The sequence below is a fragment of the Sphaerodactylus townsendi genome, linkage group LG03, assembly GCF_021028975.2.
Source record: "Sphaerodactylus townsendi isolate TG3544 linkage group LG03, MPM_Stown_v2.3, whole genome shotgun sequence".
In the NCBI taxonomy this organism is placed as follows: Eukaryota; Metazoa; Chordata; class Lepidosauria; order Squamata; family Sphaerodactylidae; genus Sphaerodactylus; species Sphaerodactylus townsendi.
Genome location: NC_059427.1, coordinates 27,073,485 through 27,091,471, shown reverse-complemented (window position 1 = coordinate 27,091,471; position 17,987 = coordinate 27,073,485). Strand labels below are relative to the sequence as shown.

At 44.6% G+C, this 17,987-nt stretch overlaps 1 protein-coding gene across 4 annotated transcripts in view; it reads left to right on the top strand.

The window, feature by feature from the left end:
- The window catches only part of FHIT (fragile histidine triad diadenosine triphosphatase), a 1,529,347-nt gene that overhangs the window by 50,550 nt on the left and 1,460,810 nt on the right, over window positions 1–17,987 (top strand). Inside the window, exon 1 of one of the 4 annotated variants that reach the window (XM_048490112.1) lies at window positions 467–485. The exons of the other annotated variants lie outside the window; for them this stretch is intronic. The gene's annotated coding sequence lies outside the window, so the exon portion shown is untranslated. Of the gene's footprint in view, window positions 1–466; window positions 486–17,987 lie in introns of those variants that run through there. 4 annotated transcript variants of the gene reach the window in all.

Genomic DNA, 17,987 nt, shown 5'->3' with positions numbered 1-17,987 from the left:
AGAATAATGAAGCACCCTTTTATCTAGACAGGCATGAAAAGTATTTGGAGGAACATGAAGAAGAATAATGCAAACGGATTTTCTGTTCTTTGTCTTTCTCTTGTTTTAGGAGCAAGAAAGCATCTTCATTTAGGGTTGGATGTGGTATTAAATATTTCAGGTACCACTCACCTGAAATCAGTAAAAGAAAATTGACAAATTTACATTGTGTTGTTGTGGGTTTTCCGGGCTGTGTGGCTGTGGTCTGGCAGATCTTGTTCCTAACATTTCGCCACAACAACCAGTTGAATCCAGCCACAAAAGCCTTCAACAATACATTACATTGTGTTCTCCCTTTTTCTGCAATGGGGAAAACCCCTCAGCTCTATTTATCTGCCAGCGAGCTCTTTTGAGCACTGTCTGAGAAGTAGCAGCACACACCATAATCTCTGAGAGGCAACAGAAGGCAACTGAACAGAAAGCAAAAAGTGAGCTGCTTTGGAGAGGTTAGCCTTATCTTTAACTGTGTGTGTTTTGAGGGCCTGTGTGTTTGTTTTTTGAGGGCCTGGGAGGGATTTTGTTTGTATGGGAGGGGGGGGGTCTTTTGGCCATGTGCTTGCCTCAGGTTTCTGAGGAATGGGACTTCTTCTGACCCCCCAGCTCTATTTAACTGCCAGTCAGCTCTTTTGAGCATTCTCTGAGAGGATGGGTGACACTTGGTTTGACAATAGTACACGTGAAAGAGATCTGGGAGTCTTAGTAGACAACAAGCTGAACATGAGTCAGCAGTGTGATGCAGCAGCCAAGAAAGACAATGCAATTCTGGACTGCATCAATAGGAGTGTAGTGTCCAGACTGAGGGATGGAATAGTACGTCTCTAATCTGCATTGGTCAGACTTCACCTGGAATATTGTGTCCAGTTCCAGGCATCACAATTCATGAAGGATATTGACAAACTGGAATGGGTCTAGAGGAGGGCAACCAAAATGGTACAGGGTCTCGAATCAATGCCCTATGAGGAGAGCTTTAGGGAGCTGGATGTGTTTAGTCTGGAGAAGAGAAGGTTAAGGGGTTACATGACAGCCTTGTTTAAATATTTGAAGGGATGTCATGTTGACAGGGGAGCAAGCTTGTTTTCCGCTGCTCCAGAGACTAGGAGTGTAGGATTCAAGGTATGAGAAAAGAGATTTCTCCTAAGCATTAGGAAGAACTTCCTGACAGTTAGGGCTGTTTGACTGTGGAATACACTGCCTCATAGTGTGGTGGAGTCTCCTTCTTTGAAGGTTTTTAAACAGAGGCTGGATGGCCAACCGTCAGGAGTGCTTTGGTCAGTGGCGGAGCTACAAGGGGATGGGGTGTGTGTGCGCCGTGCACCAGGCACACGCCTGGGGGGCATAGAAAACCACCCCAGGCCCCTCCCCCTTCCCTCGTGGCACCCCCGGGCGCCGCCCCCACCCCCCTTCCCACACTTACCTTAGTTCCTTTCCTTTTCCTAGAACTTTTTCAGGCTGAAAAAAGGTCTGTTCACAGTACAGGCTAAAAACAGCCTGAGGAACTATAGTTCCCAGGAGAACTTGGGGCTCACAAGGTCTCCTGGGAAGTATAGTTCCCATCAGGCTGTTTTTAAGCCTGAACTGTAAATAGGCCTTTTTTTCAGCCTGAAAAAGTTCTAGGAAAAGGAAAGGAACTAAGTAAGTGTGGGAAGGGGGGAAAGGGGGTGCTGTGGGGGGTGGGGCGCTGTGGGGGGGCGGGGCACCTTGGGCGGGCCATGGGGGCGGAAAATATAGACTGCACACTGGGCGCAGTTTGACCCAGCTACGCCTCTGGCTTTGATTGTGTATTTCTTCAGGATAGAGGGCTGGATTTGATGGCCCTTGTGGTCTCCTCCAGCTCTATAATTCTATGATTCTATGAGACTTGACAGTGTCACATGAAGATTGTCCAGAGGTGTTCACACTTCAAATAGTTGCTTGGATTTGGCTTGGTGTTATAGGTGTTCTCCTTTTTGGCCACTGTGATGTTTGATATCCTCTACTCTGTATGTTCCATGTATGTGTTAGGGCAACAACTGGCGATTCCTTGTATGTAGTCTGTGGCAAGAAAAAGTCTAACAGCTCCATCTGACCTGTCACCTTCCAAGGAGACTTCCTGGCAGAGTGGGGAGGCTTAAAACGCAAAACACTTCCCTGCTGCTAGAAAGTCCCCACTGGGCTTAATGGACTTTCTTTTTCAATGGCCTAAGTCCAACCACCGTGCCACTATTGCAAGAGGGCCAATGGCAGGGATGAAACTGACTGATGTTGTCTGCTCTCCTGGCCACACCCCTGGACTGCTCCTGCTGCGGTTGAAGCCCAGGGATGCTGACACCGTATCCAGCACCATGTCCCAATTCCAGGGAGGGCTGCAGAGACCACCCACCAGTGAATTCGCCCCTCCACCGAGGCAAATGTCCCAGGGAGGGCAAATCTACCGGTGCGGCCCCACGCTGCTCCCACTAACAGATTTTCTTTCCCCTGTTGATGAGGCTGCAAATGTGCCTTTCTTGTGGCTGAGGCTGATTAAGACAGGTATGGCTCCACATGTTTGTAATTCCCTTCTGCCTGCCTGCTGGGCAGGTGGATAATGGTGATGCTGTGTAGAACAAGGAGATGTCCCTCTGTGGCCAAAATGCATGAAGTATATCTTCGCTATTGAGAAACTGGCTCACCAGCCATTTCTTTCCCCCATAATAGTCTGGGAATTGCAGGCCTAATACTGTTTTTTCGAACGACGGCGTCTGCTCAATTATTTTCCATATTCCACTGTCTTGTTTCTGTTTGCGTCTGAGCATCTATCAAGCATTTTGTCATATGATAAGCTCTCTTTGTGGAGGATGAATTTGGTGTGTGCAGTGAGAGATTTCTGCAGCTGGCATCCATTCAGCGTTTGCACAAAAAAACTTTACGAGAATGAGAAAAACCTCTGTTAGCAACGCTTTGTGAGCTTTATCTTTGTGTGACTCGGAATGCATATTGACTAATGGAATAGCCTGTTGATACATAAACCATTCTGGGTGCTGTTTGCGTTGACACATTTCTTTCATGCGTTCAGGAAAGTACATTGCAGGAAAACTAAAATTTGATATTTGTGCAGGAGCTTCTCCCAGTGTATTTGTCTGCACCGTGCATCTAGCACAGCACTGAAAAATGAGCATATACACAGATACCCCCTAACGCACTAGAGTGCGCAGATGGTAGCATATGGTAGAGCCCTTCCTGAACTGAGTCACTTCATACTGACACTGCATCACATTTAAATGCTGTCTCCTTTATGAGGAGACATGTAGAGGACAAAGCAGGCCTAGAACAGAATCTGTTCCCTTGAGTTGGAGTATATGTTAAGAAAGGTCGATTCCGCACTTGCATTATCGACCTAAGTTCGAGCTGTGTTCGACCTAAGTGCTCCACACAACCACTGGGATCGACATGATTTTGTACTAGCTTTGCCCCGTGTAACGGTCAAATTTCCGACTCCAGTTGGGAACTACTACTTTTTCAGGGAACCAAGCTCGAACTCAGCTCGATTCCAATAAAGTGCGGAATCTCTGGTGCCAGGTGATTTAGCCAATCACAGCTGAGTGTTTCGGGCATGTGTACAGCTGGTCAATAAAAAACGCCACCTTCGTTCCTCCATTCCTGTGGCAGTTTTTTTAATAACGTGTGTGGGGATAGATGGAACATGGCCGTAGAACAGTAGCCAATCGGAATGGAGCGGTGAAGAGGCACAGGATGATTCTGCCCTCCGAGCTGGGATCAAGCTGGTTGCAGTGGGGAACAACAATGGCTTCGATCTAGGTCAGTACCCTTCTCAGGGAACTGGGTCGAACCTATTTTACTCATGTGCGGAATCGCCCAAACAATCCAATCAGCAACATTCTAGCATATATATCCTTCTTATTGCAAAATGAAATGGTTGAATTCAGGAACAGCGTACTTGAAGTTCTCTTTGCTCGGTTGAATTAATGGTGAGTCTTTCTGTGCACTTCTGGAGTTAATTTGTACACAGGTATTGATTTTCTTTTTAAAAAAATCTGCTCCTTTAACCTAAGTAGTGAGTTTCCAGCACTGAATCCTGGTACTGAAATCAAGTTCTGGGTCCAAGGTTGAAGGAAAATGTTTAATGCACTCGTAGTTTATCACTGTTCTGGAACAAGTTTAGCATGGAAGTAAAAACATGTTGCTTCTATAGCTCAGCTTCAGCTCAAATTAAGGCCAAAATGCCCCCTCTACTGCCTTTACCAAATGAAAATCCTTGTCTGTGATTATGCATTGTCAATAGCAGTAAGGATCTGAAATGGCAGTTTGGAGAGTGGGCGCTCTGCTGCCCCATGTGGCTAGCCACAGAGCATGCAGGGTAAGCTAACTTTGTTAGCAACTTTGTTAGTAACTAAGCAGAAAAGCTAAGCGAAGTAATCGTGAAATTCATGTTGAAGTACCTTAACCATAACAGGGCTGCATTTTGACCCTTTGCCTTGAAGGAAAGGCATAGAGCTGTTTGTTTTCTGGCTACATCAAATCTTAGCTCTCTGGATCTTGTGGACATGTAACACTTTTTGTTATACCTTTGTGAATGATTGAGGCCTGATCATAAATTTATGGGTTGTTTCCCAGAAATAACTGCATTTAAAATGGGGAGAAAGAAGAGGAAATGTAATTTCTGCTTCTACATCTGGCTCTCTGAAGTTAATTCAAAGCAAGGAAATTACAGGGCATGTAATGTCTTGGGTTGCATGCCATGCTGTGATGAGCTGCTGCTTTTCCTGTGAGTTCTGGATGGGAATTGAATGCATGAGAGGAAAAAGAGTCAGTGGCCACACAGCAAAAACTGGTGTGTTATGGGAAAGGAAAATGCCACCACTATCTTTGGCTCATTCCGCACATGCAGAATAATGCACTTTCAAACTGCTTTCAGTGCTCTTTGAAGCTGTGCGGAATGGCAAAATCCACTTGCAAACAGTTGTGAAAGTGGTTTGAAAATGCATTATTTGGCGTGTGCGGAAGGGGCCATAGAAAAGTGTTTGCATCTGGTGTTGCTGAATAGCATTGTGAAGTTGATTATATGAGGTGGTGGCTGTTGTATTTATATCCTGCCTTTCCTCATGGCTCAAGATGCACTAGAGGTCGCCATTTGAAGCATACACAATGAAATCAAATCCCAATTAACCTATCCTAAAACATACCAGTGCCAGAGATGCGATCCAGCAGGTTCTCACAGGTTCCCGAGAGTAGGTTACTAATTATTTGTGTGTGCTGAGAGGGGGTTACTAACTGGTGATTTTGCCACGTGATTTTTGCCTTAGTTACACCCCCTCTCAGCAGTAGCGCGCAGAACTTGAAGCAGTCTAGCAGGAGGTGCACCGGCGTGCGTGGCAGCCTGCGTCTGCGTGCATTCGTTTCCTGCCCAAGGACCGGCGCAGCGGCTGCGTCCTTGCCACAGCCTCGCCCAGGAATGCCCCACCCCCGGAATGCCTGACCACGCCCCCATTGTGCCCTGCTCAGCCCCATTGGCGCTACGCCACAGTTTGAATCCCACCACCATGGGAACCTGTTACTAAAATTTTTGGATCTTATCACTGACCAGTACTCTATGCCCCATTCAAAGGCCTAGCAAATAACAAACCTTGCAGTGCTTCCTGAACATTTTTACAGATGATTTGCCCTTCACCCTCTTCAGGGAGCTTGTGCCAGAGAATAGGACCTACAATAGAAAATGGATGTGCTGTAAGTAAGCGTTGTGTATTGGTTAAGAGCAGGTCGAGACTAATCTGCAGAACCAGGTTTGATTCCCCACTCCTCCAAATGATCTGTCTAGTGCAGAGGTGTAGCAAGGGGGGAAAGCGCCCAGTGCACTGGTGCGTCCTCCCGGAACGCCCCTGCCACGCCCTTGCCACATCCCTTCAGGGGTGCGCGCTCAGTGCATACCCCCGTTCCCTTGGAGCTACGCCTCTGGTCTAGTGGATTTGCTTCCCTGCTGCTATACATGGAGCCTCCTAGTTGACAGTTCATTCAGAACTCTCTCAGCCCCACCTACCTCACAAAGGTGTCTGTTGTGGGGAGAGGAAGGGAAAAGGAGTTTGTAAGCCACCTTGAGACTCCTTGCAGGAAGGCAGGATATGAATCCATCCATCCATCTCCTCCTCCTCTTTCTCCTCTACCTCCTGAGGATTGTAGTTGGGGCATAGGGTCATATAGGAAGAGATGGAACTAAATGGATCATGTTGTGAAAACATTATCGCATTAGGCTTTGTCCTATGAATTTTTGGGTTTGAGGTATAGAAGGGCTGCTAGTGCTTTGGACTTGAACAGATAAAATAAAGATCACCATCTTGTTCCATAGATAACTTGCACATTGTAGGTCTTACAGCCTCAGTTTTATGTGTCGAATGGTAAGAAAATTTAACCCTTCAGCCTCTACTTGGCTTCACTATTCAAAATCTGGTTCCTTTCTTTGTTGCTAGCATTTTAAAGGGAATAAAAATACAGGTATCAGAGCCTCTTGATATTTTATGTAAGATTTATTGTCCATAGCATGTGAGACTATGTCACTGACAAAACATAAGAGGCTCCAAATATTACAGGTGAGTGTAATGACTCCTAGTAAAACTTCCAGTGTGCATTTTGGATAGCGAAAAACAGTGATGACAAAGCATTTTGTCCCTGAATATAATGTCCTGTCTCAACCCAAACATGAGCAGAGCTCTACTTGTAGGGTGAAACTTGCTGCTTCCCTATTCTGCTACAAACGACCATCTCGCTTAAAGTACTGCTCCTGAGATGTAGGGAATTTTCAAGATCTGGGCTTAGGGCTGCCAGGTGGCCAATCACAGCAGGGAATCTCCCTTCCCCCACACTGGGCTCCTGTACCACTTAATAGAGCTGGGAGGGGGTTGGCATAAGGCAATACCATGACAGACGTCATAGTCAGTGGTGGGATCCAAAAATTTTAGTAACAGGTTCCCATGGTGGTGGGATTCAAACAGTGGCGTAGCCCCAATGGGGCTGGGCGGGGCACGACGGGGGTGTGGCTGGGCATTCCGGGGGCGGGGCATTAATAATTTCTCTGTTACTGTAAAAAACTCTTACTGTAAAAAAAAACTTCCTAATTTCCAGCTGGTATCAGTCTTTCTGTCCATAATTTAAACTCATTATAGCAAGTCCTATCGTCTACTGCCAACAGAAACAACTACTCCTCTAATTGACTGCCTATCAAATACTTAATACTTTCAAATACTTAAGTTTGTTTCTAGAAATCAAAAGAAGGATACTTTCCTTAAACAAGGAACTTTACCATATTACTAAAACATGTTTTTGAAACAGCCCAACAGGGAGAATTATCCCGTTTTCTACCTTCGCTAACCAGCCACATAGGAAACGACAGGACTTTATGATTTTTGGACCTAATGGAATTTCGAACAGAAAAGCGGACCCAATTAGTAACCCCCTCTTGGCACACACAAATAATTAGTAACCCACTCTCGGGAACTGGTGAGAACCTGCTGGATCCCACCTCTGGTCAGAGTGCCATCACTCTAAACATTTCCCAAATCTGGTAAAAACCATAGTGGCCTGGGAAATTTCTAGAATGTTGTACTTTTGGGTATCCCTTACTGGAAGAAATGCCATGGTGTTGCATGCTATCAGTTTCCACAGTCTCTGACCTCTGGTGCTCACAGGGGTTTAGGGACTGTAAAATCAACATCTGAAGTTGTTCTGTTAACCACTGTTAGTTTTAGCTATGGTTTCACAACAAAGACATTGCGGCCTAATCTTGACTTGTTCCCTTGCAATTCCATTTTGGGCTACAAAGATAAAACCAGTATTTGGTGAGGCAAACCAGGATTTGAGGATTTGGATCCTTGTTCCCTGGACTAACTAGCGTTAAAAGAAATCATTGTTTCATATAATGTCTGAAGACACAGACACTGTGTTTTTCTAGGAAGGTGGGCAGAGAAGAATTACCATACGTTTTCATTGCTGAAGGCGTCATGTGGACTTATGGTATAGTGTTTTTAAAGTCACGCAGATCAGCTTTTTACATTTGCTGTGAACAAATGCAGAATGCAAATGTTGTATGCTGTATAAGAGCGTGCTCCCATCAAAACATAATGGAAACAAAACCTGTGAGATTAACTTGCACAGTTGGAGCAAATTTTTTCCCCCCTAAACAAATCTTATCAGCATTGCTTGGCTGTTCATTTTACAGAATATAGTCAGATATCCTTCTATACCATTTGTGGGTTATTAAAAAAAGTATTTCGGTGACAGGAGATCTGTTCTCATGGGTTGGAAATCTCTGCTATAGTTTCAAAACAGCCGATAAAATTCAGATTACAGGGATGAGTTCTGCATTCCTTGTCTTACCTGTCATTAGAATTCATTACTGTTTGTGGAGCTTTGGTGCCCAGCCTGACTTGGGAAACTCACTTCTGATGGAAGGAGCAAGGAAGGTGTCTAACATCATGAGCCACTGGGGACATGTTTGCTGTGAAAAGCGCTCGATATCCTTGGAGAAAACCTATGGAATCTGCCAGTCATGTTAGCATTCCATCCCTGCATTCCTGGGGCTCGCAGGAAGATTCTTCTAACACTTGTCACAGTTTGATTTTGAACCTAGATATGAAGCTAATAGTTTCTAACGGTTTTTCAAGTGGCACTGAATCAAATTACTGAAGTAGAAAGGAACGGTTGACATTCCACTTTAAAGTGACTGTAAGTCTGACCCAGTTCTGGGATGATGGTGTCATCGCAATTGTATCTCGTCGCTGTAGGTTCTTGGATGCTGACAGGCGGAACAAGTTGCTTTAGCTCGCTGTGCTTGGCTGTCATACAGAACAGCTTGCAGGTTCGTTTTATGAATGAAATGTGCAGGGGAGTTCCTTCTCCTTCTTCCTGTCCCCTCACTTCCGAGGCCGCTGGTGAAATCGGTGCATACACCAGGGTAGGGGGAATAGGTATGAAACAATAAAATAATATGTGGGTGGAAAAAAATTTCAGTTTCAGGGATACAAGAACAAGTCCCGCCCTGTAAGGTCAATGGTTTGCAAGGTTTGAAGAACGGCTCAGAGCTATCCGGGAAGCTCATTGGAGGAGAAGAGCCTTGATTATTTTTATACTGCCTGAGCAGACAGATGACACGCTGTCACCTTTCATCTTGCTCTTGTTAGTGTTTCACACAGTTGGAGGCCAAGGATGCTGACTTGACCATATTTGGTGAATGATGGCCACATATTTGAAGCAAGGACGCCAGAAAGTCTCGACCTAGTTGTCTGGGTAAGCCCATTCAAGCTGTGCAAGTTTTACTGTTCATCCTACCTTCATAGCAACACAACGAATTTGCTGATCTGTAACCAGCAATCCTGCGGGTTAATGAATAGGTGTCTCTGCCCGTTGCAAAGTCTGTATTTTACACTGGAGGCCATTGGCTGATTCCTGAGAATTTTGCCTTCCTATTGACAAGTTTCCACCACTGTTGACATCTGCATGATGTTGAAATCACACCTCTATTAATGATGAAGGTGGAACCCGCACAGCTGGGCCTGATATTCCAATATTTGGATGCAGATTGATAGATGAATCATTGCTGACTTTGTTGAAGCAATAGTCAACAAATCTAGGTTTGTTTGTTTTTTTTAAGGAAGGAACTGCTTCAGGCCAAAGCAAAACACAACGTGAGAGCTGAAATCCAGTCGGGCTAGGGAGACAGAATTAAATCTAATACTAATCTAGTATCAAAAGAGTTGACTGATGTGCACCGTATGGTTCTGTCTGCCAGCAATTAACTATTTCATAGGTGGTGTTGTCAGGGTTGGACTTGCTGAGTCTTTGGAAGATGAGGTCATGTGATTAACCCTGCAGAGATGAAGATCCCAGAGAACCCCACAGTTCCTGGGCCCTCAGACAACTTGGACTCAGACAGGCTTCCTGCTGAGGCGATGTGACCAGAAAACCAAAGGGCTCCTGAACAGCAACTGGAGACCACAGAGGAACCTGTCCATTTGCCAGGAATTCCATGGGCACCCCCCAGGGCCCCTGGGAGGAAAGAAATGGGGAGCTTCGGTGGAGCAACTGGTTGACTTCTGAGGATCTGTTCTCCACCCATAAGGCTTGTGCTGTTTGAGCTTTATTGTTTTTCTCAGGATGCTGGACTAAGTCCAGTTGTAAGAACCTGCAGGATCCTGGCTTGATGGCAGATGTAGGCCAGGAGTCCCCAACAAATTGCTCATGGGCACCATAATGTCTACCAATACCTTTCTCGATGCCTGCCAGATATTTTTAGAAAGTGGATCAGACCAGGTGTCGATTTTGCCCAGTAAGACTTTTGATTGGCCATTGGTGATTTGATTGGCTGTACAGATTTTTAAAAATGTTGCTTTGACAGCAGCTGCCACCAGACACAAGGATTCGCACTGTCTGAATGGAAGATGTGGCAGCCATTTTGTGGTTGGCTCTGCCTCCTTCAGCGGTTATTTTGTGGCAGCCATTTTGTGGTTGTGCCCACCATTCTGTGTCAGAAGTCCAAAAGTATTTGCAGGCTAAGAAGGTTGACGACCTAGATGTATGTATCCACTCCATAAATAGCCTCAGTCTTGTCTGGGCAATTGTGGGATCAACAGCTCTGCTAGAGTTATTGATGGCTGTGAAACCTGCCTTCCTGAACTCCGGTCTGCCCTGTACGTGAAGAGCCTTGATTTGCTTGAACAGCAATCAGTACCAGTGAGGGGAGAAAGCAGTGCAGAGTACATTGAAAGAAGAAATATTGATAGAGGAAAGCAAAGAATGGGATGGGGAAGCTACCCTGCACATCCAGGGAATATTTATAAAAATAAAAGATGGAGGTTCCTGGATTTTAACAGGAATCCCTGGAGTTACGAATGTCTAACAAGTTCATTTAGATTGCAAGCCACATTTAGGGAAGCCCTAAAACGGAGTCAGAGTTTTAACACCAGTTGGTAAATTTAACTCTTTCTGGACAAGATTCTAATGGGGTGCTGTGTGGTTTCCGGGCTGTATGGCCGTGTTATAGCAGCATTCTCTCCTGACGTTTCGCCTGCATCTTTTGCTGGCATCTTCAGAGAATCTAATCTAGATTCTAATGATGCGTGCTGTGTTGCTGTCTTCTGTTCTTGTTGAACTCACTGAGGGATCTCTGTTGATTCCTGCACAGAAATGCATGCTGGGGCTAGTATCAGCTGAGACTGCTATGGAAGGTTCATCTCACTATTGCCTCTTAAAGAAACATTGTGGTTGAAATCCTAATAGGCTGTTCATGTATCAGGCAAGAGTTTGTCCTGGGAAGCCAAACACAGCATTGTTAGGATGTGATGGGGTAGTCCCGGTGCTAAGAATAGCCTTCAGTTAAGAAGTAGTACAATTAAGAAGTAGTACAGGCAGTGATGGGATCCAAAAATTTTAGTAACAGGGCCCCATGGTGGTGGGATTCAAACTGTGGCGTAGCACCAATGGGGCGTGGCGGGGCATGATGGGGGCGTTCCTGGGCGAGGCTGTGGCAAGGACCAGCCACTGCGCCGGTCCTTGGGTGGGAAACGAATGCACGCAGGCGCAGGCTGCCACGCACACCGGTGTACCTCCTGGTAGACTGCTTCAAGTTCTGCGCGCTACTGCTGAGAGGAGGGGCGTAACTAAGGCAAAAATCACGTGGCAAAATTACCCATTAGTAACCCCCTCTCGGCACACACAAATAATTAGTAACCTACTCTCGGGAACCTGTGAGAACCGCTGGATCCCACCTCTGAGTACAGGCCATTGATTTATACAGTATTTGCACATTGTGAATGTTCTATTAATGGTAACTCTAAGAGTAAGTTCACTTGTTCCACTTAAAGATGAGCCATGGAAGTTTATACATGTAGCCTTTCTTCCGCAAGCTAAGGGCAGTCTCTTATCCAGATCCTGGATTCAAAGATGGATTACATTAAGAAGCTTTAGACTGTTCCATTAAGAGTTTTTTTTCCAGAGAAGATGAATTGCCAAAGATTAATGCAATAAGAGAGGCAGGGCAAAACCTGATTTAGGTCTACCAATTTCATCCAGTAGGCCTAGAGGATAAGGGTCCACAGGTGGTCCATTAGAAGCCTTGTAGACTGGGAGTTCTCCAACTTTCTTACAGTATTTCAAATTGGTACATGATAGGCTGAGATGGATTCTGATCTGGAGAACCGGGTTCAATTTGCCATTCCTCCACATGAAGTATGCTAGGTGACCTTGGGCCAGTTACAGTTCTCTCAGAACTCTCTCAGTCCACATGGATGCAGGCAATGACAAACCACCTCCGAATGTGTTTTGCCTTGAAAACTCTACAGGCCTGCCATAACTCAGGAGTGACTTGACAGCACACATACCCGCTAGAGTAGACTATGAATGAGCTTGGAACCCCATGGAAAACAGGGTGAAGGCAAATGGCTTTGTGATGGGGTGGTTTAGATTACAAAAAGTAGGCAAGGAGTAAACTGCCTCCTCTCACTGCTTTTCTCTTCAAAATTTCTTTCTGAAAAATGGCTGCAATGTGTGTGCGTAACATGTAGCTGCCATGTTTCCCCGAAAATAAGACAGGGTCTTATATTAATTTTTGCTCCAAAAGATGCATTAGGGCTTATTTTCAGGGGATTAATTTTTTCCCATGATTATGCACCCCCCACGTGACCAGATCAGCTGCACCGGGGAATCTGTAACTAGGGCTTATTTTTGGAGTAGGGCTTATATTTCAAGCATCCTCCAAAAATCCCAAAAAATCATGCTAGGGCTTATTTTGGGGGTACGTCTTATTTTCGGGGAAACGGTAAATGCCTAAGACTGCTCTGCTGTTGTAACAGGATACATTTAAATCCTGCTTTAAAAAAAAGAATTAAGACTGGAAGAAGGATGGTAGTAGTTGCAGTCATTCAAGTCATGACTTCATTAGAGCTTGAGAAGCCTTTAAAATCACTTAGTAGGATAAAACTCCAAAGTACTGTAACTGTCAGATTGCTTTATCTAATTTATGGGATGGAGGCAATGGAATAAACAATAACACTCCATTTAGAGTTATTAGATTAGCCATTATAGAAACCGCAGAAAGTACATAAGCCTTTACTTTATGTTCACTTGAATTTGGGTATTAAGCTTTGATGGAACTTTCATTTAACCAAATGCTTTTGTTTACAACAATAAACTGGTTAACTCTTATTTCACTCTTAAATTAAATATGGCAGCATCAATATTTGCCTACCTCATTGGTCCTTAGGTTTGCACAATCAGTTCAATTAGCCGTCCTAATTCTGCAGGATTTATGAATGCAGTCTCTACTGCCATGAACCATTAAGGAGGCTGCTTAAAAATGAAAAGTTTGGTAGTTTGGTCTAGAGTTTGCAGGACATCTCTGTGCATATGCAAGAAAAGTAAAGTTTTTTTAAATTAAATACCTTTTGAAACACAGTAAACCAACTGGGTGTTGTGGGTTTTCTGGGGTGTGTGGCCGTGGTGTGGTAGTTTTTGCACCTATTGTTTTGCCTGCATTTTTGGAGGCGTATCTTAGAAGGATGTGTTTCTCTTCAATTCATCTTCTCTGGAAAAACGTTAGGAGCAAAACTACCAGATCCTGGCTACGCAGTCCGTAAAACCTACAACACCCAGTTGATTCCGGTTGTGAAAGCCTTCAACAGTACAAAGTAAACCACAGTGTTTTTGTTTGTATTTAATATTTGTAGCCTAGTAATAAAAGTTGCATCCCTAAGATCCCAGACTAGCCTGATCGTGTCAGAATTCAGAAGCTAAGCAGGGTTAGTCCTTGGATGGGGGACCAGACTGGGGAGGCTGCTCAGAGGAAGGCAACAGCAAATATCTCAGCTCATCTCTTGTGTTAAAATGTGAAAGTTCATGGGGTTATTGTGTTTCAGTTGCAACTTTACTCATGCAGTACCTTTAAATAAGAACTCCAGAACTGCCTCTGAAAGCCACAACCCTGCATCAATTTCCCATTCCCTTTCTTCTGAGTCCCAAGGATTGCCCTGCTTTGGCAGCTGCAGTAATGGAGGGTTAGGGAAATGAGAACTGTAACAGGTCAGGTCACAATGTATTTATGTGTTATGGAAGAGAAAGGAGAAAATCAACACGGGGCTATGATTTTTGATGGCAACCTCAACCCACCCTATATACATAGTTGAAGCATTTGTCCTCTGTGGAAAAATTATTTGAGGAGACCTTTGACCCATTATGCATGAAACACTTACCTTGGGGCTCTCTGCTGTGCAATGGGATTGGTGGGGTCTCCTTGTGTTTCTTTATTTACGCATGAGAAGAGACTCCACTGGCTACTGTGCAGCTTACTTGTTGCAGTCTTTGGGGCCTCTGCTTTTCCTGGTTCTCTTTACTCTGCCCATATGCTCAATCTTAAAGGCACACAGTTGCAAGATTACTGACGTTGGTAAACCCCTTTAAATTGCTGGTATATCAATATTACTATTATTGCAGTTATATCAATATTCTACCCTGTTTCCAAAAATAGTTTCCAAAAATAGTTGCAAAAATAGTTGCAGCCCCCAAAATAAAAGAGGCAAAGTAATTCCCTGTACCACACACTGCTGAAGAGATTTAGGGGGTCAAAAGTTTGGTTTTGGTTTAGGGGGTCCAAAGTTATGGACCCTCAAAGGGGGTGCCCCATCCCCCATTGTTTGCTAAGGAGATGGGGCTACCCTTTTGAGGGTCCATAACTTTGGACCCCCTGAACCAAACTGCACCAAACTTGGGGGATCCCATCAGGACAGTCTCCAGATGATATCCTGAAATTTTGGTGCTGATACGGCAAAAAATGCACACCCTGCAGGAACATTCCAGAAATTTGCCCAAGAATCTTTGTTCTGCATTGAGTTTTCTGCATTGCTATCAATGGGGGTTGCAGGCTGGGGGGGCACATTTCTGAAGGCACAGTCTCAAAAATTTCAGAATCTAATAAGGAGACTGCCCTAATGATACCCCCCAGGTTTGGTGCAGTTTGGTTCAGGGGGCCCAAAGTTATGGACCCTCAAAACTGTAGCCCCATCTCCTATTAGCTCCCGTTGGAAACAATGGGGGATGGGGCATGCCCTTTGGGAGCCCATAACTTTGGTCTCCCTGAACCAAACCTCACCAAACTTGGGGGGTAGCATAAGGACAGTCTCCTGATGATACACTGAAATTTTGGTGCCGCTAGCCTAAAAACTGCACTAAAAACAACTAAAAATACCCAAAAACGAACCCTGCATTTTGATGCCCCCCACAAGGTGGTGCCCTGGGCAGCTGCCCACCTTGCCCAATGGGCATTACGCCCCTGTTCTATTCTGCCTCTCCAGAGAACTTCCTTCGTCATAAACTGAAACAGTAAAATCATGAATGCCTCACTTGTTCATTTTAAAGCACAGCATTACAACCCCCTTCCCCCAGTCAGAGCATTAAAGAAATTGTCAGGTTTAAATGGGTCTCAGAATAGTTCAAACTTGAAGCAGGTGGTCAAAAATAATCCTACAAGATCTACACCTTAATTAAGCACTTGGGTAAAAAGAAACATTTTGGCCTAGTGCCTAAACGAGAGTAGGGTAGGCTTCAGGTGAGCTTCAATAGGGTGGGCTTTCTGCAGGATTTTTCCCCAAGAGATTGCTAAAATATTCAGAGCAAATGTATGATATTAAGCCACATGTATGTTTGGAAGCTGGGGAACTTGTTACCTGATGCCTTATTCAAGCAGAACAATAAGTTCATGTGAAGAAGGAATACAGCAGAAACTTCACTGATGATACCATGACTTGAGATTTGGCTGCCAAAACAGAGACTATAGAAGTAAAAGGTCTTCATGTTTCTATTTTACAGGAGCAATATTATTGGATTGAGATATTAATATGCATAATTATACCTCATATTTAGCAGGGTAATGTGACCAAAGCAAAAAAAGAACCGGAACACTGTGAGTGGGAATTTATAAAAAGCACTAAATAATAGTACTAAATAATACTAAATAGGAAGGGTGGAAACATAATAAACAACTTTTCTAACTAAGCTGCATTTTAACTACATTGTGACTAGTATGAGAGAGATCAGAATTGATGGACTAGGCCCGTGGTGGCGAACCTTTGGCACTCCAGATGTTATGGACTACAATTCCCATCAGCCCCTACAATTGGCCATGCTGGCAGGGGCTGATGGGAATTGTGGTCCATAACATCTGAAGTGCCAAAGGTTCGCCATCACTAGGGAATCAAGTGAAGGCTCACAAACCTGAGAGCTTAAACTAAGTTATGTGGGGAGGGAGACAGTATTCAAGAGGACATGGGTTTTATCAAGTGCTAGAGATAATAGTCCTGAAGGTTACAGAAAGAACTGAGCAAATAGTTTAAGAACCCAACAGTGGGAGGGGAAAAAACTTAACTAAGCATCCAGAAGGAACGAACCAATGAGTTTGCTTAAAAATTGTGACCTTTTGCTTTTGATGGTAATCCTGCAGTTACAAGTGGCCTGTAGGAGGATAATTGCTAGGTCTGCTGAAAGGGAGCGCGTGGTGTTTGCTCCTGCTCTTTTACAAATGACACCTTAGTAACGGATTTACCCACATTCTTGTGAGTACTCACAATCTTGGCTTCAAAGAATATTTGATGATATTTTGACCTGCCTTTTGATGGGTGTGCTGCTAACAGTATGTTCAACATTGGCTGTTCCTTATGGATTTGGTCAAAGGTCTTTAAGAAATTACAAGCAGGGGATCAGTAAGGAGTTGCAGGGCATATTTCACTTGCCCACACTATTTCCTCTTTCCTTTTCCTGAAAGCCACCATAGCCTCTGTGGCAGAACAGTCTTTCTCTGACCTATTTCGTTGTGGCCTTCAAGGCATCTGGGCTCCAGCGGCTGCCAAAGGTCTCTCTTTGGCATATGCCACCCACTTATTGGCCCATTTAGTACAAGGCATCCGCTGCACGATGGGCGTGAATGTCCATTGTGGTGAGATTTCTTGTACGGACATTTTTCCTTTACCTTGCTTTCACTTTCATTGTCTGTGTGACAAACAAGACCACTTCTAGCACAACTTGCTTCACCACCAGAGTCAGCAGATTTGCCAGCGGGTGCAGCTTTGCTCCTGATTTCTTTCCCTCGCCCATGGCCAGCCTTCCCACTCCCTTGCACCGCCATCCATGCCTTTCCCCTCATCTCCCCTTCCATGTTGCTGGCTGCTTCAAGTCATAGAAAGAGAGGCTTAGCCAAAACACACCGATCACTAATTTTCATATTGATATGTTGAGAAATCAATATAATATGAACAGAGAGTTCTTTGAAATAACAAGCCTCTCTGTCCTCCAGTGGCAGCAACAGCAGGAAATGTGTGGGGAAGGGGAGAGAGAGAATATCAGTTCTAGCTCAGTCCCCTTGTTCAGCAGCCTGTGGTCCAGGGAATTGCTTTGACTCATTTTTTTTAAGGGGGGGGTTACTTTTGGAACAATAATAGCGATATAAGTGCAGTTCAAAGGGCTAAGCCAACCATTTTATCATGTGTAATGAGATTACTTGATGAATGGGGTTAAGGGAACCAGGCCCCAGAGAGTTCTCTTCAGAAAAGCTTTGTGGCAGGAGCGAAAACCTTCTTGCGTGTAAACAGAGAAACATGAGGACAGTCCACTAAAAGCGCAATGTGTGGAGAAGAGCCCTGAGGTAAGTGTTCCATGCTTAATAGGCCACTTACCTTGTGCTTTCTCTCTGTTCAGTTACTGTCACCACTTGGCATTTGTAGGAATTGCCAACTGAGAGGACTAGGGCTCTCAGCTTCTCTCCCTAATCTGAGACGGTGCTCCTTTATCTCCTGCTTTACAGCAACTAATTTCTTAGTTCCTTGTACACCACGGTGAGAATAGCCACTCGCCAACAAACTGGCACTTCTTTTTAAAACAGCATGTCCTGAATGATGGATGTAATGCAGAGAGCCACTACCAGCATCAAAAGTTATAAAGCATTTATT